General features: G+C 40.4%; 1 protein-coding gene across 7 annotated transcripts in view; it reads right to left on the minus strand.

Moving 5' to 3' along the window:
* Positions 1 to 23,409, minus strand: part of DNAJC6 (DnaJ heat shock protein family (Hsp40) member C6) — a 148,677-nt gene that overhangs the window by 65,336 nt on the left and 59,932 nt on the right. The window contains exon 1 of one of the 7 annotated variants that reach the window (XM_047873086.1): positions 22,477 to 22,502. The exons of the other annotated variants lie outside the window; for them this stretch is intronic. The gene's annotated coding sequence lies outside the window, so the exon portion shown is untranslated. Of the gene's footprint in view, positions 1 to 22,476; positions 22,503 to 23,409 lie in introns of those variants that run through there. 7 annotated transcript variants of the gene reach the window in all.

A 23,409-nucleotide genomic window follows, 5' to 3' on the forward strand; every position in this document is an offset into this window, starting at 1 on the left:
GTATTTGCCCATGCATGCCTATCTTCTTTTTCCCATAGGGGAAAGTGGGCAAGATCCTACTGGGCAAACAACCATGAGAAAAAGAGAGACACAGGCACTTAGGAATGGTCTGCATGTAGGAACTGCCAAGTTCTTCCACCAATTTAGTGGAAAGGCCATTTACTATCTGTATAAACTTTAGGCAAAGAAAAAGCCTATGACACCTTCCTCATAGAATCATCACAAAGATTAAAGCCACCATTTGTAAAAGCCTACTGTTCATTACACTTAAATGGTAACTTAAGGTGGAAGTATATGTGGTGGCATTAAATTAACTAGAACACTGCTCACAATGGATCACCAACTGGGACAGTGGAATCGTTTCCCTGTCTGAAGATTTTACCACATGGGGATTTGAACTAAACAAAGATCAGAAATCCAGGAAATGGTTGGAAATCCAGTTGGAAATCCATGCTGCCCGAGACAGGCTTACCAAGCAAAGGAAGGGGTCCCTCCTGGCTCTATTAACTAGCTATTAACTATTAACTATTAACTATTAACTAGCTGTTCTGGCTGCCTTTCTGGCTTAATTATGCTCCTATAACCCTGACAAGATTGGCTGAACTTCACTATAAATCATGACAGTGGAAAGCCGAAGATAAAAGCAAGATTAATGATATGACCTCAATCTTGGCATAAAGGCCCATTAATTGGAAATTATGGACTTAATTGAATTCTAGGCATAGCGCTGGCAGCTAGATTAAATTTTCCAAGACATGTTTCTCTACCCGCAGGAAGACAATTGAAATACACCAGTGAAAACTAAGCCAAACATTGGCTGTTGCTTAGAAGACAGACATAAAATTGGTATTTCCCTGGCATACTAGCTACCCAACCATGAAAAGAGTCTCAAGTCAGGTTTGGAGGAACCACAGGCATCATTTCAGCTACCTTCCCTGTCTTCTACACGCTCAAGGGTGCTATGTAACCTCTCTGAACCTTAATTTTGAGATAATAATTTTAACTGCTACACACACACACACACACACACACACACACACACACACACACATACACACACACACACACACACACACACACACACGAAATGCTCAGTAAGTACCACCACCATCATCCCATCTTTGCCACCATCCACTACTATAAGGAGCCTGGAGGGGACGGGAAAGAGCCATGTGCTTCTCTTCTGCTGGCTGGCTGCAGAAAAGGCACCACAAACATCACAGACAAGTCACTATACACCCAGGACCTTCCTGAGTTCAAAGTAGCTTCTGTCTCTGCTTGGCATTTGGCAGCTGCGGATTCTTGTATATCTCTTTCCTGCAGTCTGGTCTATGTGAGTCCATCTGCTCTTAGGACAAAGATTTACAGGCATGAATCCTCACCCAACACTGAGAGATGGGCATTATAGTCTCCTCTATAGAAGAGAAGGAGGGGACTCTAAGATGGTGACTAACTAAGGCACCAACTGTGGTATGTGTTGGAACCAGGATATCATGCTGTTTCCTTGGGGAAGTGGGAGGATGTGGAGGGTGTGTTAGAGGGTGGGAGGTGAGACTTGGAAGGTGAGTGGTCCTCAAGTGTCCCCAAAGGCTTGAAGGTCAAATTAACCTTCAAAGGAGCAGACAAAGTTGCTTAGAATTACTGGGAGGGGTGGGGGAATGCCTTTGTTGAAGCTGCAACAAGACAAATTAATTGAGAATCAGCAAGAAAAGCCTAGTGAAAACACAGACAGTGCGTAGCTTGTATCTCTGTACCAAGCACCCAGTAAGACACCTACCAGGGTAAACAGTGCAAAACAGGCCAGTGAATCAAACTGAATTAAGTCTATCAAGAAATCAAGAGCTCCACTTCACTCTTAAACCTGTAGCAATTGTTCTGAAGCTCTGCAAGGTAAAAAAAAATGGCAGTAGCTATCATTTATTAATCACCTTCTGATTGCTGGGAATTGGTCCTACAAGCGTTATATCCATTATCTCATTTATTGCTCACATCATGTTGCCAGGTAAACCTTACTATCCCCCTTTTACAGATGTGCAAACTGAGGACCCAAGACAGAAATACGGTCACACAGCCACAGCTCTTCCCCAAGTCTGCCTTCCTCCAAAGCCCATGTTCATCTCATGATATTTTGTTAAAAGCATAAGACACAAAAGGAAATGGTCAAACCGGAAAACACTGTTGGAGAATAGAGAAGCCAGATCCAGGCCTGATGTGTGCTCTGGTATAATCGAAGGATATCTTTTAACACCAGATACTCAGGAGGAAAAAACTGAGAAAGATCAGGTGCTGAAAAGGCACAAATAAATGAAAACTGCCTTCTGAGACTTTGATAGGAGAGGAAAGCCAAGGTCTAGCTGTGCTTATGGTCTCTCATGCGACCTTGGTGATCATATAAAGGGATGCTGGCAGTGGTTTAAGATGTTCTTTTCTTGAGCACCTGGGTGGCTCAGTTGGTTAAGTAAGTGCCTGACTTGGCTCAGGTCATGATCTCACGTTTGTGAGTTCAAGCCCTAACATCAGGCTCTGCACTGACAACACGGAGCCTGCTTGGGATTCCCTCTCTTCCTCTCTCTCTGCCTCTGTCTTGCTCTCTCTCTCAAAATAAATAAATAAATAAACTTAAAAAAAAAAGATGTTCTTATATGTGGAATCTAAAAAAAGCCACACTCATAAAAACAGAAAGTAAAATGGTGTTACCAGAGGCTGGAAGGTAGAGAAGGTAGAGAAATGCTTCCATTTGTTGTTTAAAAGATACAAACGTGCAACAAGTAGTAGGTGGGTCCTAGAGATCTAATGCACAGCATGGTGAATATAGACAATGACACTATTATAATCAAACTTGCTAAGGGACTAGAACTTAATTATTTCAGTCACAAAAAAGAAATGATGATTATGTGACATGATACAAGGGCTATGGCTATAATGGCAATCATATTACAATATATAAATGTGTCAAGTCAACATACTATATACCTTAAATTTACATAATGTTATATGTCAAATATATTTCAATTTAAAAAAATGCCCTTTCTTAAATAGCCCCTTCTAGCCGCCTAATGCTACTCACCCTACAGTCACACACAGTGTTCAGGGTCAAAAGCTACTCAGACTTTGCTTCTTGTGTTCACCAACCACATGGCACAAGCGTTCCAGAAATGGCAGCCAGGGCACCCAGAAAGGGAGAGAGTAAGAGCTCAAAGAGCTAACCTGCAAACATGCTATCTTCCCCAGAGAACCATTCTACAGACTTTGTCAAGGTGCTTTGAGGTATAAAAGCACATTAGCACTACCCATTGTCAAGGTGCTTTGAGGTATAAAAGCACATTAGCACTAGCAAACCCATGGTCACAGCCTTCTTTGAGAAGGCTATGGCTGAGAGAGAGGATAAATCATTAGCGGTGCCTGGTCTCCCTTGGTGCCTTTTAGATCCCAGATAACATAATCAGAGTTCACAGGCTCTGAGATTTCAAAGACGGGCACTGACAACCACAAAAAAAGAGTCTTGGTCAAAGAGGGACAACATGAGAGGCTGAAAGCAGGTGGCCTTCCATCATGAATAATATGTCCTCCGCAAAACCCAAAGAATGGTAAAAGAGTGGGTTAGTGGATGCATTTGAAAGGTTTGGTTTCCTTCTTTCCAAGGAGGAAATGAGATTACAGCCAGCTTAAACAAAACCTTTACATGTTGGAAAAGGGTGATAACAGCTTTTTGTTATCTGATCTCAGTCCCCACCTGACCACTGGCAAAAGCCTGTATATAGCACAGTGGTACATGCAAATGTGGCAACCCTGGGGGAAACTAATCTTCACTGGGCTCCCCCTATGTCCCAGATCTAAGCCACATGATTCACACACACCGATTCATTTCACCCTTACAGGGACCCTACAAAAAAGGCTGAGTTGATCCCACTTTACAGGTATTGAGATGAGGCTCACAAAAGTTACATAACCTGCCCAACATAAGAAGCCTAGTATGCCAAACTTCCTCACTGAGGATAAGTAGCTTTAAATGAAGGTGGGTTGGGGGAGACGGAGGCAGGAAGGGAGGCAGGAAGAGAGGGGGAGAGAAAGTGAGACACAGAGAGAGAGAAAGAGAGAGAAGGAGAAGGAGGGGGGAGGGAAGGAGGAGAGGGGGGAAAAGAGGGAGAAATGGAGAGGGGAGAGAAGAAGGAGCTATCATTTACTGAGCATTTTTTATCTGCCAGGTGCTTCAAATAGGCTACCATATGTGAAACCTTACAGCAACCTGCTGAAGGGAATATTATCATACCCATTTCAAAAAGGAGAAAATAGGGGCGCCTGGGTGGCTCAATCGGTTAAGCGTCTGACTTCAGCTCAGGTCACGATCTCGCGGTCCGTGAGTTCGAGCCCCGCTTCGGGCTCTGGGCTGATGGCTCAGAGCCTGGAGCCTGTTTCCGATTCTGTGTCTCCCTCTGTTTCTGCCCCTCCCCCGTTCATGCTCTGTCTCTCTCTGTCTCAAAAATAAATAAACGTTAAAAAAAATTAAAAAAAAACAAACAAAAAGGAGAAAATCGAGGCTCACTGAAGTTAAATAATTGGATAAAAGTCACACATCGAACAAACAGCAGCATAAGAACACGCATCAGGTCTACCTGGCTCTAAATCCCACATCCTTTTACTACCACATTCTTCATTTCCCCTGTTCGACACAAGAGTAGAAGTCTCAGTGCCATCACCAACAGTGCTTGGGGGAGGTACATCTGAAAGGGCCCCAGGAAGACCTTGTCCAACACAAACCAGGCACCAGAGATGGCTACACCCTAGGGCTTCCCAACTGTTCCCTCAGCAGCCACTGTCACTGGGCTCGTCACAGGGGTGGAAGCCTGGACTGGCCAAGGACAGGATGATGGGCACAGCACAGGGGTGGAGCCAACACTCTCCCACGCACGTCCACATCAGGGTCCACTCCCTCACTGGCCTGAACCCAGGCATTTGGGAATCTGTATTTTCTGGCTCAGGAGGAGAAACAAAGGAGTTCAAGTTCCAAATACCAGTGTGCCCTGAAGCAGACAGCGTACTCTCTCTGGACAAAATCTCTTCCTCTGTAAAACCAGGAGATGGGATCAGCTGCTCCACAAGGTCTCGTAACACTGGTGACTCCATAATTCACAGACTCTATACAACATGAGTGTGCAATTCGCTACCAGGCAAGGAACCAGTAGGGCACTACCAAATTGGACACGGAGTTGAAATTTAACTGCCACCAGGGGCAGCACTGGTCAAACAAAAGCATTCAAATCTGGATCCTGGCTCCTGTTTTCTATTTCTGTCTGGGAGGCCCTGCTGGGGGCTGTTATGTAACAGACTGTCCAGCTGCTAGCTCCTTCTGTCCTCTTTCCCTGCACTTGGCACTAATCTCAAACTGACCATTCCCTTGGTGCCCTTTTTTGTAACCTTTAAACATCTGCATCTCACCTTTTTAACTAACTGTAAGCTCCTAGAAGTCCAGCTGGGTGGGTTACACAAGACTGCATACACAGTGCAGAGAATATTCTAGCATCCTGCTAGTAAAAATACACAGTAACAAAATCAGCTAACATTTGAGTGCCTACTATGTGCCAGGGATTATTCTAAAAGTTTTACAACCCTATGAGGTACATAATATTACCATCTTGTGTTCTGTAGATGTGGAAACAGAAAGAGGCAGTCTTCCTTGCTGAGGTCACACAGTTAATAAAGGCAAAGTGCTGACAGTGTCTCACAATGATTTCTTGAATGAATATACCTAGATCCAGACCTAGACAACAGGTGGGACTGCGTGCCTCTGGCATCAGACAGACCTGGGTCCAAACTCCAGCTCAGCAATTTACTAGCTATTCCTTTAGATAGGCTGATTGAACCTTTCTGTGCCTCAGTTTCTTCATCTGTAAAAGGGGATAACAACATCTACCCTGTGGAGTTATTCTGAAAATCAGACACAAAACCTGTAAAAGAACCTAGTGTCGCACCCAGTCTACTCATTTACTTGCGTATTTATTAAGTTGCTACTTAGGGAAAGGCTTTGTGTTGGGTGGTGGGAAAACAGAAGAAAGCATGATCCCTCTGCCATCAAGCTGCTGCCAGTCTACCGATCACATAAACAAAAAGAGTATATACCACGTGGGAAGGCCAATGTTATACACAGGAGATACGTAGATATGTATGTAGATATATCTATATATCTATATATAGATGTATAATGAATACATGCACACACACACACACACACACACACACACACACACACACACACGCCTCATATTTGCAAAGGAAAAGATAAACTCAAAACTACCTATGGAGCGGAAAACAGGGTATAAGGAGCAAGGATAGAAGCTGGAGTTCTTTGAATACAACTTTTTTGATAGATTTGAATTTGAAACTAAGTAAATATATAATTACAAACATGAATTTAAAAGCAACCCCTAAAAAGTGAGAGCAAAGTGAGGCAAATGAGCCCAATAACCACACAGACAGAAACTACCTCAAATGACTTGAAGACACAAAGTAACTGTCTTAAAGTGAAATATATCCAGACCAAAACACAAGACAAAACAACCAAACAACCATTTACAACCTTAAACTGGTTTGGTGGTAGTGTTGGTATTGTTATTCTGTGACTGTAAATTATGGCAAAAGGCAAAATAGGTAATTATATTGGTATAACTGAGAACCAGGATTTTTGAACGGGAGAAAAGAGATATAGACGTAACACATAATGATGTAAAAAACTGATTGAATTAAGTAAAAATTCCACAATCCTGAATTTGAGTTGGAAATATCATAAGTAATCCATGATGTGTTTTATCTTTTTAAAAAATCTGTTTCTAACTCTGTCCACTGAAGAAGGCTAGACACGACGACTAACTGGGTAGCAGTGAGCATCCATTACAAGAACGTGGTCCTGAAACATCGTTTCCCTCTATATAGAACTAGACCCTTTGCACTTGTTGGATGAGCACTGGGTTTTATATGTAAGTAATGAATCACTAAATTCTACTCCTGAAAAAAAATTTTAATAATAAATTTTTTAAAAAGGAAATCCTACTGAAAAAAAAGGAACTAGAGCCCTTTGAAAAATGTCTGATTCAAAGATTGGAGCAAAAAACAAAAAACGAGGATTGGAGCAGAAAATGTACACAATGAGCCTGATTTGTGATATTAGAAAGAAAGGAAAGAGGGGATGACTACCACAGTGTGTCAAAAAGACTCAGACACCAACATAAGAGGCTGGCTTTGGCCAAAGATGGGTCTACTTGAGCATCAGTAAAAACAGTAACTGTAATGGATGGAAACATCATATGTTTACAAACAGGAGTTCATAACAGTAAGATAAAGAGGAAAAGAGAGAGAAAAACTTCATTCGTCACCCTTGGAGAAGGCTAGGGAACCAGTTCTTTATTTTTGAAAAATAAAGGGAAAGAATTGAGCCTTTTCCTGCCTTTGCTGAATGAACTGTATTTCAGGGTCACCAAATATCTGATGAGGGGAGTTTCTTTTCATAGATATATGCCAGCGAACAAATAGAGAAGAAATGATAGAATTCACTCTTCACAACTCCTAGAAAATGGAACTAGACAGTAATCAGGAAAACAGAAACAACCACGCATTATGTACCCCCAATGGAAATACAAAACACAACCTGTGAGACAGTCTTGCAAGAATCTAATCTGAATCTCAATCTGATCAAACCTCTAGATCTAACTATCAGGGAACACAGGGACAGAGGAATAGGTTGTATACCACACGGATGCAGCCAGTAAAATCAGGGTGTTGAAACAAATCTATAGTGCACATAACCTGGTTTTTTCAACAAAGACATTACAAAAAAAGAGATGGAGAAGATATTTCAGAAGGTAAAGAAAACCAAGAGATCTGTCAACCAACTTCAATGCGTGGACATTATTTGGGTCCTTATTCAAGTGTAGAAAGGAAAAAATAAGACTCCTACTTAAAAGAGTTGGGAAAATTTGAACACAATGGATAGTTGATGATATTAAGGAATTACTATTAACATTCTAGATTTGAGGAGGACACTGTGATAATGTTTTTAAAGGAAGAGCTTATATTTTACAGACACACTGAAATGTTTAAAGATGAAATGACATTACAGCTGGGATTTACATCATAATAATCCAGAGAACCGGGTACAGGTAGAGAAGAATGAGATTGATCATGAGTCAATAACTGTTGAAGCTAAGTGACAAGGACATGCGTTTCCCTTTCTACTTTTGTTGTTTCCCCTTCCTACTTTTATATACATTTGCAGTTAGGAAGCTGTATGTATTTACGTATTATATACATTACATGCCATAATTATAACGCAATATTTTATAGACACACATGAATACAGAAAAGGGGCTGCTGGGGACCTCAGTCAGTTAAGTGGCTGACTTCGGCTCAGGTCGTGATCTCAGTTTGTGAGTTCGAGCCCCAGGTAGGGCTCTGTGCTGACAGCTCAGAGCCTGGAGCCTGCTTTAGATTCTGTGTCTCCCTCTCTGCCCCTCCCCGACTCACATTCTGTGTGTGTCTCTCTCAAAAAAAAAAAAAATTAAAAAAAGAAAAAGAAATAATCCACCTTTCTTCACTACCTATGTTGCTACCAACCATAGACCTAAGTCACCATCAATTGTTACCTGAATTACTACAGTGGCCTCTTAACTGGTGTCTTTGCCTCCACCCTTGCCCCCCTGCAGTCTGCTAAACTAAGAGCAACAAGTTTCTAAGGAATAAGGCAAATTAATGTTACTCTTCTGCTTAAAATCTTCCATTGGTTTCCCACCCCACTTAGAGTAAAAATCAAAGTTCTTGCAATGGCCTGCATGGCTCTGTAAGTGGAGTTCTGCACACCCTCCAGCTTTATCTCCAACGTCTCTTTCCCTGTCTCTTTGCTGCAGCCACACTGCACCTCTGTTCAACATAGAGCTGTCTCAGGGCCTGGGTACTTACTATTCCACTCTTCCCCCAGATATGCACCTGGCGTGCTTCCTCACTTCCTACAGGTCTCTGCTTAAATGTTCTTTTGTTTCAGAGAGACTTTCTAGATCACCCTAAATAAAGTAGCACTCCCAATCTCCATATTCTAATTTATTTTTCCTCCTGGTATGTGTGTGTGTATATATATATATATATATATATATATATATATATATATATATATATATATTTTTTTTTTTTTTTTTTCCTGTCTCTGCCTACTAGAAAAGGAGCTCCATAAAAGGATAGACATAGTTTTTGGGGACACCGTTATTTCCCAAAGTGTCTGGCTTAATGAACATGTTAATTTTGTTTTTAATTTCTGAACTATCAACTAGTCAGCAATATTTCACTGAGTGTTGAGCACAGGGTAGTGAGGTAGGTAGGAAACACGCTATGGAATGCTTGTATGCCCCTTTAAGACACTTGAATTTTGTCTTGTAGGTGATGGGGAGCCTCAAATTATATATAACAGGCCTTCAAATTTTAGTGATAGACCTCCTTACCACTTTTGTTATTATCTTTAAAGAAACACATGTGATTTGGTGTTTCTATGGTATATACATTAGAAGGTCTATCACCTTCTAAAGCTGAACCACTATACTTCTAGTTAGTCACTTAAGATAGATGTTTCCTCCTGGATTAGAATAAAATGTCCCTGCATAAAGAGATATGGACATACACAAATAAGGCCATCATTTGCCCACAAGGTTCTTTGAATTAAAAAAGCCCCAAGGGCATTAGCAGCTTGGGGTGGGAGTAGTTATTTGGAAAGACTCTGTTCAAGAATCAACAAAACTCTGTTGATTGACTGCAAAAGCCCCAGTGGCAACAAAGGTTTTATGTCAAAAATGGGTGAATACAAAGAGATCTGAGCGGAACCTTGTCTCCTCCTCCTGTTCCTACAGGCAAACACCAAATCCATCCCACCTTGTACAAACCCACAGCTGGCTAGCGCCTTCGTTGAGGCCACCTCCATCCCCAGCCTGTGTCCTACTAAGCAGTCTCCCTACTGCCAGTCTGGAACCCTTTCAGTCCTCTCCAGAGAGACATCATTAAAACACAAACTTAATCTTATCACAGCCCTTCTTAGAAACTTGTAGGTGCTCCAGGAAACAGCAGCTCGAATGACCTGGGAGCTTCATACAGTCTCACCTCCTACATTCCTCCCTAATTCTCCAGCTCCTTGCTCTAGTCCCAGGAATCCACATGCGGTTCTCCAAATAGCCCATTCTCTGGCTTTCTTCTGAACACTGTACATGCTTTTAGAGATTCCCTGTGCTGTCATGAGAGTATTTTGCTGTCTTCTCTCCGGCAACAACTCTGCATATTTTACATTTTGTGTTTTATCCCAAAAAAAGCCATTCTAAGAGACCTCACATGATTTACCACCTTGCCAGAGGCTGTCAGGCTTAAGGGTTTTGTAGTCTATGTTCTCCTAGTTCTAGCGTCAAACATGATTGCACCTTACACTTGCAGTCTTCCTGTCTGCCTAGAAAATTTTGCAAGTATGATCTCATCTGGGAGTCTTCTTTTAGGTCATGCAGTTCCCGTCTCTTCCTCAGTGCTGCCTGCACAAGTGGCAGCCTTGTCTTACTCGGCATCATGGCCACCCTCAGACCTCTGGTGAAGCCCAAGAGGATCAAGAAGTTCATCTGGCACCAGTCAGACCCATATCTCAAAATTAAGTGCAACTATGGAAACCCAGAGGCACTGGCGATAGAGTGAACAGAAGATTCAAAGGCTGGATATTGATGCCCAACATTGGTTATGGGAGCCACAAGAAGAAAAAGCACATGCTGCCCAGTGGCTTCCAGAAGTTCCTAGTCCACAACATCAAGGACTTGAAGTGCTGCTGATGTGCAACAAATCTTACAGTACAGAGACTGCTCACAATGTTTCCTCCAAGAACCGCAAAGCCACTGTGGAAAGAGCAGCCCAGCAGGCCATCAGTCACCAACCCCAATGCCAGGCTGCACAGCAAATAAAATGAATAGACAGCTTATGTGCACATCGTATTTATATTAATAAAACCACAGGCACCTGGGTGGCTCAGTCGGTTAAGCACCTGACTTCGCTTAGGTCATGATCTCACAGTTCATGGGTTCGTGCCTGGTGTCAGGCTCTGTGCTGGCAGCTCGGAGCCTGGAGCCTGCTTCCGATTCTGTGTCTCCCTTTCTCTGCCCCTCACACACTCACATTCTGTCTCTCTCTCTCTCTCTCTCTCTCTCTCACTCAAAAATAAGTAAACATTAAAAAAACTATATTAATAAAACCATAAAACTACCCAAAAAATAAAATAAAATAAAAAATAAAATGCCATGTAAACAATCAACAAATCCATAATAATGATTCTCCAGGCTCTGCCTTTAATGTGGTATCAATATTAAAGACCGAAGCTTTGGAAAAATCATATAGTCCTGAGGAATTCTAGACCCAGGAACATTATAGAAAGTGTTATCAAGGTTAGTATGGAACAGAATTTGCAGTTATTTCCTTAAAACATTTGAAGCAATATTCATGGAGAAAAGAAATCCTTAAGCCATTGTTCTAAAAGTGGCACTGATGTTTTTTAAGATTTTAAAGCTACATTTTTTTTTAGAAGTTGTGCCTATAAACACAACATCTGGTTTGTAGTCCTGATTCTGTCACCTGCTAGCTATGCTGTGACTTTGGGCAAGTCACTTACCCCTTTGAGCCTCATTCTCCCCAGCCACAAAATGAAGATAATTATACTCAGCTCACAAGGCAGTTGTAAAAATAAAGTAAAATGATGTCTGTGGAAGCCCTTCATCAACCAAAAATAAGGCATTGATGGTTTATACTCATGGACAATGCCAAAGAGCAATGCGATTAGAAGATAGAGCTCTTCCCAGAACATCAGTTCTCCACCTACGAGTCCATTTATTTCACCAAGCTGTTATTTTTATTGTTATTGGAAGTACATCAAAAGGATTTCTGCTGAGCCTAGGCAAACAGTAAGTCTAGAATGTACTATCAAATTCCCACAATTAATTACTGGGATTGTGGAGGGCTTTTGCTCGCTTTTTTGCTTAAGAACTCTTTGGTATGTTACAAACCTTAATACGAATGACTGAATTAACATTACGTTAAGAACCTAAGTGCCCAAACTGGAACCATGTGCAAATCTGCTAGCAATGAATGGACTGCTGCCAGTTGATGCACATCTGTGAGGCTCTAGTCACTGTAAATAAAAGAATCTGCCATTGTTTTCAGAGCAGCTCAGCACCTCTGCCAATAGAACACCCTTTGAGTACGCTCCACTTTTCTATAAGTCACAAGTTTAAGGCTCTGGTGTAATCATCTGATTTTCCATCCTTTACAGGCTTGAGTGCATTTTTAAAGCAAAGGGCGATCCAAGTTTTTTTATGAACCACTGCTAGTATCAAAAACATCACTGCTTTCTATGTTCAAAGCCCCTGGGAGATCCCTAAAGAATTCAGAAAGGAACACTGCCAATGTAACTACCTCCAAAGGTGAGTTCAATGAAGCAAAAACGAACAACACTTCATCAAGGAAACTGCTGATCACTCTTCCGAAGATACCTAAGGAAAGTAAAATTTGACAAGCACGATCGCATTTACCCCAACATCACTGAGGATACTCTCCAAAATAGCCATTGACTCTCCCCTGGGGGTGGGTTGCGGGTACCACTGAAAATGAGCTTCTATCTCCCCTTCTGTAACAAACTCTAAAATATATAAGGCTCAAACAAGATCCCAGTTTATTTCTTGCCTCTGTCTCACTCAGGGCATTTGCTTTTGCTATTCCTCCTTCAGGAACTTCTTTCTGGTTCTTTAAATGATTGTAAGGAATAAATGATTGGTCCTCTCAGACCAACGTGGAGTCAAATCCCAGGCCTACCATAGGTAATAAATCCTGTAATCTCTGCACCTCAGTTTCCTCATGCAAAAGAAAATATCCCAAGGAACACTACTGACATCAAGATGGAGCACAGGAACAACAGCCTTTGCCAATTTGGTCACCAATTTTTTTTTTCTTTACTGAGCTCAGACTCAGCAAAAGGATGTAAGACCCATCCCTTCAACATGAGGCTCATAACCTATTTAAAACAACAGTTCCTGCTCAGGTTATAATTAGAAGTACCTGATTATTATGAAGAACATGAGAGGGCTTTATGAAGTGTTAATGAGCAACTCTGCTTTGCCGGGCATCAAAGTGGAGAGGGCAATGACCTCGAGCCACCAGCACACCACCAGAGGTGGCAGTTTTACCACATATTTGTTATGCAAGCTTGGGGAAGTTACTTCATCTCTCTGAAAATGTGATCTGTAAATTAGGGATTAATAACAGTACTTGTCTCCCAAAATTCCTCTGAGAATTGAAGAAGATAATGCATGTTAAGCATTGACACAAGCATAGCAAATAATTAGTAAGTTTGAATAATTATAGCCATTTTTACCATTGTGACCTCCTCACCAAAGACTGAATTTCAATTTTTCATGAAATCCTGAGAATTTCTCTTAATTCCACTGGGGGAGTCCTGCTTTGTCATCTTTCCTAGAAAAGGAACTTCAAAAGCCCGGAAGGGTAGTGGCTTTGGAGTACCAACCTGGGGCCTGTTTTCCTGGAGCTGAAACATGAGGAAAGGGGTGGCAGAGACTGCTATCTCCTAAACCAGTATCTATTTCCCCTTCCCCTTCCTTAGTAATATATTTTAGCTGGTCATGGGCCTCCCAAAATAAGACTACATTTCCCATGCTTCCCTTTAGCAAGGCGTGACCATGTGATTAAGTTCCACCCAACAGGATGTGAATGGAAGTGAGAATGTAACTTCCAGGGTGTTTCTTAGAGGGAAGACGTAGGCTGGAAAACAAACGTGTTGGTTGGCCATCTTGGAGAAGGAGGAAAAGAGTAATATCCTAAAAAACATAGTAAGACAGACAAGCCTGTGACCCTCATTATTTCATAGAGTAGAGCTGCCATCCCAGATCAGGCTTTTATATGGGCAAGAAATAAGCTTCCATCAGTTTTAGCCATAGTTATGATGGCCTTTGTTACATGCAGCCAAAGCTCTGTCACCTCATAAATATTGTAGAGAGGAAGAATAATGGCAGAATGTGGTGGAGAGTTATGAAATGTGCCTGGCACAAAGTATATGCATGATATTTGCACCATAAGCATTTTTGCCATAGATTTCTTTGTCTCAAGCACTTTTGCTGCAAACATTTTCATCATACAACTAATTGGCCATAAGGCAATTCTGCTGTAAAATATAAAATCATGAAAAATAAAAGACATTCACTTAAAATTACATAATGAAATATGAAAAACAAAAAGACTTCATTGCAAAATACAAAAGAATTGAATGAATTTAAGATGTGTGTAGATTCATGTCAATACTGCGCAAGTAACTGATTTTATTTCGTGGACTATACCTAAGCACTTGCCTTTGAAGTTGTTCATTCATCATTTATACATTTTTTTGCTTGTTGACTCATCTCTTCATTTGACATCACACTGTTTTCTTTTTTTGCTAAAATTTCTTCATTAAGGGAGGCACCCATTTCCCAATATTAGGATGCTTATTTGTAACCAAGCTTTTTATTGCATTGTGAAAGCCTTCTATACTGTTGTTTGTTTTGGCATACTGTCACAAATCTATTTATAGACATTCCAGAACTCTATGGGAAATGTAGGACCAAAATTCTATGCCACTATATAGACTATTATAAGAGCTAAGGATTATATGATATGAAAATGGGAGTGATGTGTCAATAGAGAAATGAATCCAAACTGTCAACCAGTTTGATGAAAAAACCAAACTGTCAAACCAAACTGTCAGCCAGTAATTTTTTTGTCTTTTATGGAAAAATTGCCTTATAGCCAATTAGTTATGTGGCAAAAATGTTTGCGGCAGAGATCTCAGTGGAAAATGTAAAAGTAACCCACAGAATAGGTTCTCATAATTACTTGCAGAATTAATCTTTAGGGTTTTAGGCAATCAACTCAAATTTAGAATATTGAGGTCAGTTCCAGAAACAAGAGGACAGTGGTCAGCTGAGGAGTGTCCACAAGACAATGACTAGGGCAATGAAAGGTCAGAAAAACCCATCTCAAGAGGAAAGAGTGTAAGATCAAGAAGGAGAAAGGTAACCCAGAGCAACAGAATTAGATTTCAAGTAACTCAAGTGTAGTAAGTTGAACAGGGCTCCTCTCTTTGCACTCTAGTTTCCTCATCTGTAACAGATAAGACCAGAAAATCATTAAAATACCTTCTGGCCATCCCACAAGGGATCTACAGATTCAAAGGAATTTACATTGTACCACAGGACAGAACTACAACCCACCTGGACACAACACTGTGAAAGTGAAGGACAGATTTCCACTGAACATCAAAAGACAACTTCCTAGGGGTGCCTGGGTGGCTCAATCAGCTAAGTGTCTGACTTGGGCTCGGGTCATGATCTCATGGTTCATGAGTTCAAGACTCACATCGGGGTCTGTACGGTTAGTGCAGAGCCTGTTTGGGATTCTCTCTCCCAGTCTCTATGCCCCTCCCCCCAAAAAAATTTAAAAAAAAACTTTAAAAATTAAATAAAGGGTATTTAACAAGAAAAAAAGACAACTTTCTAGCAATGCTCCTCATCTAGAAATAGAATGGCTGCCTTCCAAAGCCCAAAGTTACCTGACTAGAAGGATTCAACCAGAGAGTAGATAGGTTTCCAGAGGAAGTGCTGAGTTTGGGGAGGACCATGGAGTTAAAACAGACTCAGCTCCTTCTTACAGATTGGTCAGGCCAGCAGGCTTTATAGTAGACGGTCCTGTATCTCAATCCAATTCTGTCACTTACTTGGTTATATGATCCTGGACAAGTTATTTGCCTGTTTTCAAAGTTTATTTATTTTGAGAGAGAGATGGGGGGGGGTGTGCACAAGCAAGTGGGGGAGGGTTAGAGAGAGAAGGAGAGAGAGAATCTTAAGCAGGCTCCTCCCAGTGTGGAGCCCTATGAGCAGCTCAATCTCCTGACAGCGAGATCGAGACCTGAGCAAGTATCAAAAGTTGGCCGCTTAAGCGACTGAGCCACCCAGGTGCCTTAATTCACCTTTTTTTTTTTTGAGTCTCAGTTTCCTCATTTTAAAAAATTGGAATAGTAAAACATAACTTAAAGTATACTGTAGGAAAAGAGATAATATGGGCAAGCACAGAGCACTGTGTTAGGCCCCCAGCTCTTTATAGCAGTTATCATCGGTATCCCATTAGCTTTAGAAATGGAGGAAGAAAAGAGAAAAATGTGAGGAGTACAGAAGATGGGAGTCAGTCATCCTGGTGGAAGCACCAGTAGGTAGAGGGCTGGAATTTGTGGACAGGGCGCATAGTTCCGCAGCCCAAATTAGCCAGGACTTGGTGTGACATGATGTGTCATGCAAGCAGGATCAAACGCAATGCAAAGAGTAGAAGAGGAAGGGCAGCTGGCAGTTGGAGACTCATCAGAAATGGAAAAAGAACTCTTATCCAAGCCTCATCCACCCATCCAAAATTTCTTGATTATCTACAAGCAATTATAAGATGGTAAGAGTATCACAAGATGTTAAACACAGAGTATAATCGGGGCATGGAGGAGAACCATCTGACCCAGAGGTCAGATAAGGGTTCCACAGAAAATTATAGCTAACTTAAGATGGACATTACTGAGGAAAAGGTGTTTGGGGCAAAGGGTAGAAAGAATTCAGATTGATAATATATTTGAAGAAGGGTGGAGAATCATGAAACCTTTCAAACCTACAAAGCTCCCACATTCTGAGTGACTACAGGACTGCTAATTGTCCTAGTCTAAGGTTCCACAATTATGGCTTCAGATGAAAAAGCAAAATAAAATACATGCTCTGCACACATTTTTAAGAGACTAGTAGTGGAGTGGGTGTGATGTGGTTACAAAAGGCAACAGGAGGGCTCCCTGTGCTGTTGGAACTGTATCTTGACTGTGGTAATGGATTCATGAGTTCACACAACTGATAAATACCACAGAATGTGCACGCGCGCGCGCACACACACACACACACACACACACACACACACACACGCGCGCCCCAAGGAAATATGAGATGGAATGTATCAGCGTCAATATCTTAGCTGTGATATTATGTTACAGTTTTATAAAATATTACCGTTGGGAGAAATAGGCAAAGTTTGCAAGGCTCTCTTTGTATTGTTTCTTACAGCTACATGTGAATCTATAATTATTTCAATACAAATTTCAGTTATGAAAGTAGCAACAGAAAAAGAATATAGTTATATAAAATTGCAGTTACAAAATATCAATTTACTATTGAAACTTTAGCAAAATGCATAAAAAATAAAATTTTGGAATTACTGGTACCCTATGACCCAAATATCCTTTTGTAATATTTTGATCTCATTCTTTCATTTTTAGACTAGTATACACCCTTATAATGATTTTCCTGTATGTATATATAAATATATATATATATATGTGGTTTTATAGCTTAATTAACATAGTTTGCTCCTTGTTAATCCACATATTTTATATTTAAAAGATCTTCCCATTATAGTAAAAATTCCTTAAGCAATTTTGTTTTTAAATTTTTTTATATATTTATTTTTGAGGGGTGGGAAGGGGCAGAAAGAGAGGGAGACAGATAATCCAAAGCAGGCTCCATGCTGTCAGTGCAATGCCCAATGTGGGGTTTGAACCCACAAACCATGAGATCATGACCTGAGCCAAAGTCAGATGCTCAACTGACTGAGCCACCCAGGCACCCCTAACAATTATGTTTTGATGGTTACTTAGTAATACCATATAGGCATATCATAATTATCTGAACCAATTCCCTTATTTGGAACATTTTAGGCTGTTTTTAGATTTATCCTATTATAAGTAATTCTACAATAAATTAAATCTGACTGGTTGCTGACATTACTGAGATGAACGAGAACAAGTCCTTAAATACCAAAATGTTGGAATCAGCAAGCATTTTAGAAATCATCTGCCCAAACAGTCCTCCTAAGACAAACACACAGTTACATATAAATCATTTTATAATTATGAAAACTATGTGCCTATTCTCACTTTAGGAAGCAAGGACACAGTACAATTTCAAAAGTTGCTTAGAAAAAAAAAATGAGCCACCAACCTTGCTCTAAATCATTTTTGACCTTGAAGAATAAAGTAGAAAAAGCATAAATGAAGAAATTATAGAGGAAAAAAGTTTCTAAGACTTTGGTACATTCTAGGGGCCCTTTGGTGGCTCAATCAGTTAAGCGTCCAGCTCTTGATTTCGGCTCAGATCATGATCTCACAGTTCGTGAGATATAGCCCCATGCTGGGCTTAGTGCTGAGTGTGGAGCCTGCTTAGGATTCTCTCTTTCTCTTTCTCTCTCTCTCTCTCTCTCTCTCTCTCTCTCTCCCTCTGCCCCTTCCCAGTGCATGCACACTCTTGCTCTCTCTTGCTCATACTTAGTTATAGTTGCCTAGATGCCTGTCTGCACTGATGTTAAAGGAACAATGCGAGGGTCAGTTCTGTTCCTTTTTCATCCTTGAGTAGGGCTTCGCCAACCATGTTGACATGACAAGACAGGTTGCTCACATCCCCTACTGTGGCTACAACTACTGGATGAGAGGTACACAAGTAACACCTGCTAAGCCAACTGGATTCTCCCTCTTGGAATTTAGAGCTTGAGATTCAGAGACAGATGGTCCATAGAGACTGATTGTTTGAATTAGTGATGTATAAACTTGTCATGTTTGGGGTATCCATGTACACAAAGAAGACAGGAAAACTGGTCTACAGAGAGAGAAAGAAGAATGAAGCAAATGTACAGGTGAGGGTAAAACAAGAACCATGAAGCACAAGAAAGAGAGAAGCTGTCAGAAGGCTCTCAGCAAGTAAAGCTGAGTTCCACATCCTGGTCCTGGGACCCAGAAGGTACCCTGTGAATTTTCAACAGCCCCCTTCCGTTGGTTTTCAATTTAGATGTTTTGAAATAAGCTTTTATTACTTGCAACCAAAGACAATTTACTAAGATATGGGTAAGAACTCCAATGCTTTTTCTTCCATCCCTTTATCACTCTATTTTTCCCCTGAAACCCTATTTCCTACCTTATCTAAAATTTAAAAATCCTACCCAGTCTTTACACTGACTGTAAATACAACCTAACCAAGGATCCTGTCTCTGCCCTCTCTGAACTCCCTCTTAGAACATTGGTTCTGTGCTTGACACATGTACATGAAAGTTATTCGTATATTTGCCTCATGCTTCATTTAAATCATTTCTTCTCTCCAGACTTCAGGTACCTCACTCTTAAAATGAGTGAACTGTTTGGGGTACCTGGGTGGTTCAGTTGGTTAAGCATCCAACTTTGGCTCAGGTCATGATCTTGCAATTTGTGAGTTCAAGTCCCGTGTCGGGCTCTGTGCTGACAGCTCGGAGCCTGGAGCCTGCTTTGGATTCTGTGTCTCCCTCTCTCTCTGCCCTCCCTTATTCACGCTCTGTCTCTTAATAATAAATAAATGTTTAAAAAAATTAAATAAAAATTTTTAAAAATGAGTTAACTGTTTGAGACTGGTGGTTGTCAAAGTGGAATCTCCACAGCCTCAGCTTTGGCTAGTTATGAGAGAGAGGAGAGTGGTCCCAAGAGAGCAGTGTCCCAGCCTCCCATCCTTACTTTAAAAAGAGTTGCTCTGTTTTCACATATTTCATATATTGGTAGTCTGGGTAATGCTTTATTGAGAAAAGGAATCTAGTACTAATCAAATTTGAAAAATCCTAAACTAGATAATCCATAAAGCTCCAAGATTCCAGTAGTAGTAGTAAAATAAATATAACAAAACCAACTAAAATTTTATTGAGCTAGACATTGTTCTAAATACTCAGTTTGCATGATGAGATACCACAACACACCTGTCAGAATGGCTAAAATTAACAACACAAGAAACAACAGGTGTTGGCAAGGATGTGGAAAAAAGGGAACCTTCTTGCACTGTTGGTGGGAATGCAAACTGGTGCAGCCACTCTGGAGAACAGTACGGAGGTTCCTTAAAAAGTTAAAAAGAGGGGCGCCTGGGTGGCGTAGTCAGTTAAGCGTCCGACTTCAGCCAGGTCACGATCTCGCGGTCCGTGAGTTCGAGCCCCGCGTCAGGCTCTGGGCTGATGGCTCAGAGCCTGGAGCCTGTTTCCGTTTCTGTGTCTCCCTCTCTCTCTGCCCCTCGCCCGTTCATGCTCTGTCTCTCTCTGCCCCAAAAATAAATAAACGTTGAAAAAAAAATTAAAAAAAAAAAAAAGTTAAAAAGAGAATTACCCTAAAATCCAGCAATTGCACTACTAGGTAATTACCCAAAGGATACAATAATACAGATTCAAATGGGTACATGCATCCCAATGTTTATAGCAGCATTATCAACAATAGCCAAGCTATGGAGACAGCCCAAATGTCCACTGATTAATGAATGGATAAACAAGATGTGGTATACATGCAATGGAATATTACTCAGCCACCAAAAAGAATGAAATCTTGCCATTCGCAATGACATGGATGGAGCTAGAGTGTATTATGCTAAGTGAAATTAAGTCAATCAGAAAAAGACAAATACCATATGAGTTCACCTACATGTTGAATTTAAGAAACGAAACAGATAAACATATGGGAGAGGGGAAGAAGAGAAGAGAAGGAAACAAACCATGAGAGACTCTTAAAGATAGAGAATAAACTGAGGGTTGATGGAGGGAGTTGGGCATGGCCATGGGCTGGATGGGTGATGGGTACTAAGGAGGGCACATGTTGTAATGAGCACTAGGTGCTGTATATAACTGATGAATCACTGAATTCTACTCCTGAAACCAGTACTGCACTGTATGTTAACTAACCAGAATTTAAATAAAAATTTGAGGAAAAAAATACCCAGTTTATCAACATTTTAATCATCACAACAATAAAATGAAATAGATATTCTTAACCTCATCCTAAAATGAGGACTCAAATCACGTAGATTACAGATGGCAGAGGCAGGAACCTAGGAATCACAGATCTAGATCTGAGTTCTTAAACACAATAATGTCTTCTAAGCTCCTTTAGGGGAGATACTATGGCTTTTGTTTCTTTTTCTTTTTATCTCAGAGCACACTACTTGGGCTAATAGTTACTTTAATAGTGTCTTCTGAATGAATAAATGCTTGAATGAACAGAGGAACTGTATCTTGGATTCTGAAAAAAACTGAGACAGGAACTTGAACTCTCTAGGACTTCAGGGGTTTTTAGGGAATAGCCCTAGGCAAAGAACTATTTCACAGCTTAGACCTTTTCCACACCATCTCTCTGAAAAGTGAAGGATATCCCTGAAGCCAGGAAGAATTCCTTCTAGATACAGTTTAATATGTAGTGCTGAACAGTACCTGATGGGTCCATGGACACATACTTCACCAAGTTCACCATCTTCAACTCATAATCAATATATTCATTTCTTTTGTATGAGGGTTTCTCAGTCCTTGCACTATTGGCATTTTGAGCCAGACAATGTTTTGCTGTGGGGAGCTGTCCTGTGCATTGTATGATGTTTAGCAGCCTCTCTACCCACTAGATGCCAGTAACAACCCATCACCCACCCCTGCAAGTGTGACAACTAAAAGTGTCTCTAGGCATCGCCAAATGTCCCATGTTGGGGGAGGTATAAACTAGCCCCTCACTGGGAACCATGTCTTTACATGAATTAGCTTTTGTGGAAACACTGGGGAGAAAAAATAAAGATAAAAATAAGCAATGCCTAGTTATACTTAGAACATAAGTGGTAATTTCCTTTCATCCTTAGAAAGTTCCTCATTTCATCCTTACCCCCCCACCAACAAAGGAATTCTCCTTAAACTGGGCTATTCTGAGCACCCCATCATGTATCAAGCCTGCGAACTGCCTCAACCAAGAGTTGTAGTAAGAAATACGCTACACATTTATGAGGACTATATGGTGACCACAAATTGACTCAAAGCTTATAAACAATCCCAAAATGAATATAATGAGGAAAATGCTCAGAACCTTGTAGAATGAAGACAGAAACATGATCTACCTTGGAGAAACCCCAGGATAATAAAATACTGCCAACATGGTCTTACTTTCTTACTTCACGCCAACATCTTGACACAGCCAACATTTATGAAGCATCTACTATAGGGCAGGGAATACACTAGGTACTTTTCTACTCCTTACCCCATCTGATTTTCCTACCAATCTGATAAGAAAGACATTATCTGTTTTGCAGAGGGGCTCAGAGGAGTAAAATGCCTTGCCCAAGGTCACAAAACTCATCAGTGATGTCAAAACTTGAGTCTGAACAAGCACTAGCTCCAAACCCAGTGCTGTATTGCAATATTTCACAAGAAAACAAGTAGCCACAGTCAGTGAAGAACAAAGAAGGTAACACCATCGTTTCATTTATACTTTATGCACAGATAAGAGACAAAAGGATATATTTCAAAATGTCAATAGTGGTCACCTACAGAAAACACGCTTACCAGTTATTTTTTCCTTGGTGCTCTTCTGCATTTTCCAAATTGTTTGACTCTAAGAATGTATTACCTATGTAATAAAAAGTAATTAAAACCCAATTCCAATGACAAAAATAACTCAAGGAAGTATCAAAATGTAATGCCAGTTTCAATGAACCATTACCACAATTTCTCACTTATGAGACTGCCAATGATTAAGAAGTTTCATGACAACATTCGGTTTTAACAAGGTTCTGGGGAAACAAGTAGTTGTATATACGTTTAGTAGAAATTTAAGTTAGTAGAATTTTAAGTTAGTACAAAGCTCTTCAGACAGTAACCTGGCAAGATCTACCATAATATGATGTGTGTGTGTGCTCTTTTTCTTAGCAGCTCTACCTCTAAGAATTTATCCCATGGGTGTACCACATATACCATATACATAAATACATACTCAAAAGATATTTGCTTCCCACCAATAGAATTGGGACAGTGGATTCAAAGCAGTCATTAGAGAAAATGAGGTATATCCCTAGATACTATTGCACAAAATTATCCAATACATAGTGTTAAGTAAACATCGAGTTCTATAATAGCATGTATGGAAGGGTTCAAGAATATACAGGTATTTATTATGTATGAATGTGTATGCAAACATGTGTCAGTGTGCAGGAATCTGCATGTGTCTATGTGGTTGTGTATAAGCTTAAAATGCATAGAAAGTTCTGTAAGTACATAGAAGAAACCATTAATATTAATTATACCTGGAGAGTAAAACTAAAAGGTGGGAAGGAAGGAAATGACTTTTATTTTCATTTTTATACGACTTACTAAATTGTTTTATAATTTTTCTTCATAAATATGTATCTTGCTGTAAACAAAAATAGAGCTTTTGTTTGGGTTTGGTTTTGCTTTTTAAGAGACAAGAAGCCCAGCTCTCATGCAATGGCCTGAAAACAA

This window comes from Prionailurus viverrinus, chromosome C1, assembly GCF_022837055.1.
Source record: "Prionailurus viverrinus isolate Anna chromosome C1, UM_Priviv_1.0, whole genome shotgun sequence".
In the NCBI taxonomy this organism is placed as follows: domain Eukaryota; kingdom Metazoa; phylum Chordata; class Mammalia; order Carnivora; family Felidae; genus Prionailurus; species Prionailurus viverrinus.